Source organism: Pygoscelis adeliae, unplaced genomic scaffold (genome assembly GCF_000699105.1).
Source record: "Pygoscelis adeliae isolate BGI_AS28 unplaced genomic scaffold, ASM69910v1 Scaffold10, whole genome shotgun sequence".
Taxonomy (NCBI): domain Eukaryota; kingdom Metazoa; phylum Chordata; class Aves; order Sphenisciformes; family Spheniscidae; genus Pygoscelis; species Pygoscelis adeliae.
The window spans coordinates 6,933,432-6,942,204 of record NW_008824053.1 but is presented as its reverse complement, the minus strand read 5'-3'; the positions used below and the strand labels follow the sequence as shown (position 1 = coordinate 6,942,204).

At 46.7% G+C, this 8,773-nt stretch overlaps 1 protein-coding gene across 1 annotated transcript in view; it reads right to left on the bottom strand.

Moving 5' to 3' along the window:
* DDAH1 (dimethylarginine dimethylaminohydrolase 1) overlaps positions 1 to 8,773 on the bottom strand; it is a 66,939-nt gene that overhangs the window by 17,607 nt on the left and 40,559 nt on the right. The gene's annotated exons all lie outside the window — the stretch shown is intronic.

Genomic DNA, 8,773 nt, shown 5'->3' with positions numbered 1-8,773 from the left:
GACATTCTCTCCTTCCACGCTGCTCAAACACAAGTCGTGGCTCAACCAGCCATGCAGGCGGCAGCTCTACCCCAGGCCCCTCTTCAGTCGGGGAGGTAAAAACAAAAATCCCCAAATCAGTAAACGTTCATTTTCGTTATAGTTTTGCAACTTTACTGAGCACTAGTTCTTCTTGCATTTTTGAGCTACCTTGCTACAGAATTTCAAGACCTTTCATGTCTGTCTGTTGTGCGGCTGGCTGCTCACCCCAGAGAGCCGCACACGTGGCAGGGAGCTCGGGGCAGGGAGCCTGGGGCTGCCGAGCCCATTGCCTGCTGAAAGGAGCTCATAACAGGAGCGGGGAATGCAGCTTCAGTAGGTTTCCTCTTTCCCAGTGATGGGATGATGCCTAGAGAAGAACCTGTTTCTACAGAGGCTCACGTTATCGGCCATCCATAAGAGGGGCTAACGCTCGCTATGTTCAAGCACCATCGTCTTGGTGTCTTGTAAGCCAAAAGAAGCACCTACACGCAACCAACCGCTCACCAAAAGCTTACGACTACAGCTTGCAGAACGTCAATATAAATATGAGCTCATCCACAAAAACCTGTGAACCTGATCCCGCACAGCAGTGTCTTCATGTTCAGTGAAACCTCCTCACTGTGGTCAACCAGAGGTGCCCAGCAAGCATTAACTAACGTGGAAGACTCAGCGAAGACCTGTTAGACAGCTCTGATTTTTCCATGTCCCACAGGTCTCTATTTAACATGATAAATCAATCGTTAAGTTTCTAGAAGAAACACAGGAAGCTAAAGCAGGTGACACGGTACTTGTCTTCCAGCACCATATACCAACAGAAGCAACTCTAGCAGCCCTGCTCTCGGGCTCTGCCAAACTACACCTGTCATGGCAGAGAAAGGAGATGTGATGGTGATTAGTCCTTCACACTCGCTGCAGCAGCCTCAGAGCAATAGCAGCACATGCTTTGGTTGCCATACCTTCTTAAGAGCGGTGCTGGCTTCAGGGAATAAGGGAGGGGGCAGATGTGATCCACCTAAGCCCACTTTTTCTGCTCTATTTCCATGATTCTATTCTCTCAATTTCCATGGCTATGTGGTATTTGAGAGTCATCCCATTAACCCTGAAGCCCAGGCCTAAAAGGCAAGAGCAGGTCTCCATGGGCTGCCAGGACAGCTGACTTGGGTCTATAACGGATACACTGGGGGCATCATCTTATCCAAGATTGATCTGCTCTCTGAAGGTGCCTCTTTATCTCTAGCACATCCTTGCTCTCCAGTCACTCTACAGAAAAAAACTTGGACAAGCACGCTGCTAAAGTAGGTGCCTCAGTTTAAAGTTAAACGGGATGAAGACAGGTCTTTGTACCATCTGGAGAACGCTAATAGGTTACACTGCAACACAGTATACTGTACCCAGGAGCTTCCTGAGACCGAGGGACTCATCCTCCCCACGTGAAATCCCATCTAAGGCTTTGGCACGCAGACTGGGGCGAGCCTGCAGCACGGCCTTTACAATTATTAACACTTCTTTTTGCTCCTCTGTCTTTCACTTAATGCTAAAATGACTTCAGGCTAAAACTTGGCACTCAAGAGCCTCCAGGCTTAGTAGTAAGGCTTCATCTTTCTCAGTCTTGTTGCTCTATCTCCAGTGATCTTTAAAATTAGTTTTATAAGGAGGACTGGGCCCATGCGGTATTTTAAAAATAAATGGGCAACAGCTGAGTTAATACTGGAAAACTGACTTGCACAAACACAGCAACATTTTGTAACATCCGTATGCTGATAGCAGAATAATTTCTTTGGCCTGCGAAGCTCAGTGGTTTTTACTGTGCAGGTCCTACGTGCTTAAGAGCCATCAGACCCCAAAGAAGAAAACAACTGTGTAATATGGAGTAATACAGTTGCAGCATTATATAAGAAGGTTCCCAATCCAAGAGCACGTAGACTCACTGTTTTGTGCCAGTGTGAAGCAGACAAGCAAACTCATGACTGGGCGTAAGGACACCCTAACACACGAGTACACCAGCCACAGGCAGCTGGAATAAATAAATACACCCATCCGATGGGGTTACTTAAGGCAGAAGGCCAACCCACAGGAAAAAACAGGAGTACCCAGCCTGTTGTGTGGTCACCTATCTCCAATTAATCCACCCCCTCCAGCAGCTTCCAAAACCAAAACACCAAGAAGAGAAAGCCTTCTCAGGAGACATGCTGCTGACTGGGAGCTCCCAGGGGGAGCTGTCTGGACTTGCAGAAGCCGCCAAGCCAGCGGCTGCCCCCACCAAGCACCCGCTCTGCTTCTGTCCTCCTCCCTGATACTGCGTCCCCACCAGTCTGGAGCATCAGCAGAGCTGCAGATGTTACGGCGGCAGAGGACCACCCTACCCGCTTTCTGCGGGGAAAGCCAAAAGCAAAAGCTTCTCTGGACTACAGAAGACCATCTGAGAGGGGTAACATGTAAAACCTGGGCAGCCTACAGAGAAGACATGAAGGTGCCTCCGTGTGTTGCCAGGCTGCCTGCAGACCTAACCGGGCCAGGAACCGTGCAACAAATATTGCAAGCAAGCTAGGCACGCTGGCTAGAAAATTTGTGCCTGTTAATAGTTTAATAAACTTAATGGTCAGGAGGCCTATTACTGAAGGGAAAAGAAAAGCAGCGTGCATCTTGGCTGTGTGAGGAAGGTTGAGGGGGTACGAAAGCCCGAAGGTGAATCTGCCTGCGAGAAGACGTGCCTGTGACCAGAGCAAACAAACAGCAGTCACGGAGCTGTGCGTGGGCTGCCTCCGGTAGGTGGGAAACCTACTTTTTACCTGAGCATTACAACCACGCAAAATGCTTGCGCCGTCCTGAGAAGTGACTCCAGCGCGGCTGGCAAAGGGCCACAGAGCTTCCTGGGGAGAGGTGGGCAGGGAGGCGGCAGCACTTCACATCCCTGGGCCAGAACGGCCAATTAATAACACTTGCGCTAGAGTACCAATTAAGTGAAGTGCCTAGCTAATGAGAACAGCAAAAGGTAAATGCTGACTTTGGATTTGTCATTCGAGTCATATGTACGTTTTAACCACCAGCTGCTGATTACCATTTAACCACCAGGCTACGTCAGAGATGCCTCGAATTGTTTCTTTATTTAATTTATAGGGGTTGATGCAGCTGTAGTGCAGACATTAAGGAAAGTTATCAGAACTAAAAGTTGTCCAAAATCACAGAAAACTAGTTTAATTTGCTTCATGATTGTTCCAGGCTTTGAAGATATTTATAAGATGCTCAAGATGTTTCTCCCCAACAGTGGAGCTCATTTTAGCTTATGAAACCAAACTTAAATAAATAAAATGACTGCCATATAAATAGCTGGATCTTTTTTCCATGGTGGGTGTTAATGGATTCAAGTCTACAGTTCAATGTTTTGCAGGGTTTTTAAGCAACCAGTAGAAATTCCTAGAGTTTTAATTGGAAAGTGCTGTTCACACGTCTGGTGACATATGCTAGGAATATCTTCCAATATTCATTGCTTGTGTAAAATAGAAGTCTCAAGTTACCGTTTGTTTTCTATGGGCAACACTAGGAACTTCATTCAGTAGAAGCAGAAATGAAAAAAAGAGCACAAACCGAGACACAGAAGATCAGAGGGAAGACTTGACATTATTAAAAAGGCAACTGGAAAAAAAGAGCTTGTAAATACAGAATTCCGGAAAAACAAAACCAAAAATGAATAGCCCCATCTGCTTTTGCATATAGCTAAGTTTCCTGTGCAAGGGATAGCACAAACTCGCATAATCCCCACCACATCATCTTTAAAGCCATCCTGCAGCAGTTCTGAGTAGGGTCTCCAACATAGCGTGTCCACAGTACGTGTCTGACACACGACCATCTTGGAAACAGCGTACTGCATCATTCAGAGTTTGGGTTAGTATGTGGTGAAGTCCACACAAGTAGCTTGAGTCCGTATCTCATCATTGCAAAAGGGAATCGAGAGCTTGGCTCCATCCTCAAGCCTTCCCACACCAGGAAGGATTGTGCCACTTCCCAACAGAGCTCCTACCCCAGAGAGGAAACTAGACACAATCTCTAGCTAAGGAGGGACAAGTGACTGTTATCGCCACGAAAGACATTAAAAATAGGGATGCAGCAAAGGGGTTTGATTTTACAAAGGCCTCTATCCTCCTCACATTTTATCCTCCCCAAACAACCGATATCCATTTTTCTGAAGTGTGGAGTCTTAACACATACTGGTGAGATTTTGTAATTAGTGAAAGACTAATTCGCAGAGCTAGCTTTGATGTATGAACAACCAACCACCTCTTGCTTTCTTTTCCAGGAGAGAACTGAAAAAAAGGTGGATGGAGAAAGTCCTCTGTGAAGCCACAGTTACCCAGGAGACACCAGTAAAACACACAAAGTATTTGGAAATGACCTGCTTGCAAGCATATTCACTATGAAGAAGACTTACTGCTTGCTTTTTTTGTTAAGTAGCCAAGAGGAAAAGTCACCTTCCCTCACTTATCTCCTGTATTTGAAAACTAAAACCCCAGGTAGTCAGAATTGTAGCACACTGAGAAAACACTCATCTGTATCCTTTAAGATTTCTGTATCATATTATCTCAGGTCAGCTTAAGGTTTGTAACACGATATTGGGTTTTACTGTAAATGTACCCATTAGTACATCGGTTGAGTGTTAAAGCTTGTATGCTTTGTGTAGTGATATTTTTTCTAATAAGCACATTCCTGGTGTGAGACGGGATGTGTCTAATCCATAGCAAAGCTGATTGAGACACAATGGGCTCCAGCCAGCTCAGCTCTGTTTCAAGGAAAGAGGACAATAACTGCGTTTGACATTTATAAGAATCTAATTTCCTCGTGCTTTAAAAATGGAGCTCATTACCCTCCGGACTGGTGCCTTCCACCAATTACTGTAACTGATGTGCGGGGATTTTTCCTTCTCTATATTACTGTTTGATGCACTCTAAACAGAGGCTGCTTCCTAAATTATTTACTGGTCTTCTGTGCACTAACCATGTTATGCAATTTATGTTACTGACGGTAAGAAGGAAAGGATCTTTTCAAAAGGCAGTGGAAACAGGGAAATGATTTCGTGAGCCACGGGCTCACCCCTGCCAAGAGCAGGGCAGCTTTTCCCCGCGGGGTGCCAGGGCTGGGCGGCGGGGCCACGGGCAAGGCGCCACAGAGGCTCCCAAATGCCCCATGGGTAGGGGGCACAGCTGGGGCTCAGCCGAAGTTGTGGATGGTACCAAATCAGGCATCCCCTAATGACTGCAATTACCCGTCCACCTTCGCCTCCGAGCTCTTGGTGAAAGGGGGAAGATGTCTGCAGACCTGTTTTGAATGAAAGGGCGCAAAGAGATTCAGAGAACAGAAGAGCATCCAATGAGCCAGAGAATAAACGAGGTTTCTAAACCAGCAGAGCTCAGCTCTAAGTGCTAACAGCTCAGCTCTCCAGAGACCGACCGCAGCACTAACAAAAAGGGCTCTCAGCCCAAGACACACTACCGCACTGTCTCCTGAAATTTTACATCCACCACCAATTTCTCCAGCGTGGTAAATCACAATTACTGGGTTTCAGTCTCCACTTCATTGTGTTTTAAACTGTCATTTATAGCTGTGCAAAGCAAATGTCAGACCTAATATATGCAGAAGTTAGACTATGGTATCTCCAAGGTGACTATTTCTGGAGCCATTAGCTCTGAGTTCACAAAGTGCCACTGTCAATATATAATGCATTTTTCAGCAAGGCTCCGAGTGAAGGCTATAAATAGAGATGGACAAATCTGGGGCCAGGAAAGGGTAGACTTCAGTTTTGCAAAACCAGATACCAGTGTTGGTCATGATCCAGGTTCTTGCCTGTCTGAATCTGCTCCGTTTGGAGATGAGGAAAGTCTGTCTCCTCTTGATGATAAGCATTGCCCTTCCGGGCTTGCAGAGGCTTCAAAGAAAATAAAGCAGCACTGTAATAGTTTTGAGGGTTTTGAGAAGAAAAACCCACTACTGGTTGTTTTCTTGCTTTAAGTAGGTCAGATGCACACCCTTGCGTATATTGATCTCAGAAATTCGTGGGATGTGGGTTGTGGCAGAGTTTCCAACTCCTTCTCCCAGTGTTGATACCAGAAAGGGCCCTGGCTCTTGAGAGGTCAGTGGGGAAGTGGTGGAAGAACAAGACGCTCCAGCATTGCTATTTGATGCAGATCACGCTCTAAGAGTGTGTTAAGTGCAAGACAAGTAAGGTCAGCTCTGTCCCACAAACAGCCTTCAGCACAGCCTTTTAAGGACGCCCTATACCTGCCACTCCTGCCACTGCCAGCTGACAGACCACAGTTTGCTTTGGCAGTCAAACCCCCTTTCTGCCCACACTGGGCCTTTGTGTCCATCCCACTGCCTCTTTCGGAAGGGGAGAGAAGGTGAAGACCAGGAGCAGCCTGGCCCCGAAGCGAATCACCAGCTGCTCAGCAGCACACTCCTGGATGGTGTGGGGTGGATATGCTGCTCCCAAGGCACCTGGACAAATCGCATCCACACTGCTCAGTTCAGAGTGATCCGAGCATGACTTCATCAAACTAGGCTGCGCATCACAACGCATGGAAAACACAGTGTTACGTCAGAACATCCAGAAAACCCTTTTTGGGAGTTTCAGTTGATCCTACCCTGCCACGCTCTGACGACACAGAGCTCCAGAGCCAGGTCCTTACCCAAACGGTGGGGCAGTTGCACCGTAGCATCAGTCAGACTTGTAGTGTCTCAGTGGCTGTGCTGGAGTACCCACCAGCATGCAGCCGGCACCGCTCTCTGCTGGCAGACACGGTGCCCCTTCCATCCTGCTCAGCCAGGCATGCCGTCCAGCGTGCATGCAGCATGGCTCGTCCTCAACAATTTTTCATCTAACAAGGCCACGGGAGGACCAAGAAGGAACACCGAGGTACTCCCAAAGCCATGTCCTCAAGCAGAAGATAACTTGTTAGTTGCTCCCAATACACAGATCCCACACCAACGCTTTCAGGTTGCAGCTCTGAGACAGTTTCACCTTTACCCAAAGCTTGCACCAAGCAGGAGCATCTTTTGGCAGAGTTTGGGTAGTTTATGAACCATGGAGTTCACAAAGGGCCACACGGATAATAACCCCATTCGTTATTGCCCACACACTGCTAATTATGGATCCAAACCCACTTACTGCCGTACTACTGAAATAGTCACAAACTGTGTGCCTAGAGCTGATGTACCCAGTGCCAAATGTCCATTGCCCCTAGAGAATGACCCACAGTCAAGGAGAGTACAGCACCACTAGGGATTAATGGGGAAGGGGAAACATGGTAAGAGCTGGACCAGGGGCAGCACAGACAGGGACTGGAACACGGAGGAGGAGCAGAAAGTGGCGGGTGGTGTCTGGGGCTTCTTGTCCCAGAAAAGCTTCTAGGCCACGCAGGAGGGGAGCTCCAGCCTGGCAGGTCTCGGGAGGTCAAGCGGCAACCTCCTCCTTCCAGGTACACGCAGTTAAAAACACAATTAATATGGATGTCCTTGGAGCATGTTGTGTTTTAATAGCTAAGCAGAACCGAAGCACATGAGAATAACTCTACGTGGCTCACCAGCAGTAAACCATGCCTGGGTTTCCCCTTCCTCTCTTCCACCACTTAGCATTTAAAATGCAGGGACACCATTTCCCACAAAACAGGAGCCAGCAACCTGCTCACTTGCTACAAAAAGTTGGGCTGAAATTTCAACCCACAGCAAGTGGAAATAATTTCAATCAGGTATAAAAAAATTCACAGGGGAAAAAAAAAAAGGATGCTTAAAAAGACGGTGATTTAAAGTCACGAGAAGAAAGGGCTCACTAAGATCCACTAAGCATAAAATCAGGTTAGTGGAAAAGTTTAAGCGGCATGAATGCATTGTTACAGAAAAACAGTGAAGATTTTGCTGGATAAAGACGATGACATGAAATTTAAGTTGTACACAGGCATGCTGAGAAAGTAACGTTCTAAATACTTTCTGCTTACAATTACAAAATGATCAATTGTTAAGTGTTGGACAGAGAAATATATTCCGTTCTGCCTGGACATGCACAGCGGGCCAAGAATGCACCTGGATAAGCCAAGCATTCATTATCTCCCAGACACTCAATATCCCATAATACCCCCAGCGGCTGCCAGCTCCTTGTCCACCCCTGACCACACGCCATGTGCCCCATTTCACAGCTGAAAAGTATTTAAAATTCATGAAGCCTGTTGAAAGCTCGACTGTCACATTCTGCTCATTCCACAGGGTATGGGAAAACGGCGCAGAAGGGACATTTCAACTGGGGCTATTATGGCTCTTGAATAACCAATATTCCATTAAATTGCTAATAAACCCACTTGAAGATAAGTTGATCACAATCGAACCATACAGTAGCATTCCTTTCCTTTAACACTGAGTTGTCAGGTTTCACTCTGTACTGTACTACTGTTTCTGTGCCGTTTGTTCGTGCTCTGACACAGAGCATTCAAGATACTCACTTTGTCCCCAGTAATCTAAATGCCCTATTCTAAAGAGGCTGAAAGATCTTTGGCAAGGATAATACTCCGCTTATTTTAAGGTAGGGAACTCTTTTCAAAGGAAAATCTACACTAAAGAAGTGAAAAATAATTATACCTCAACCAGGATATTGGGGATTTGTATCTTCTTGAACAGGGCGCTCACGATGTGAACATGGTGGTAAATGGTGCGAGCACCTCCTGGCTTCCCTAGTGCCCAGTCAAGCTCGGTCTGCTCTGAATTTTCAGTTGAA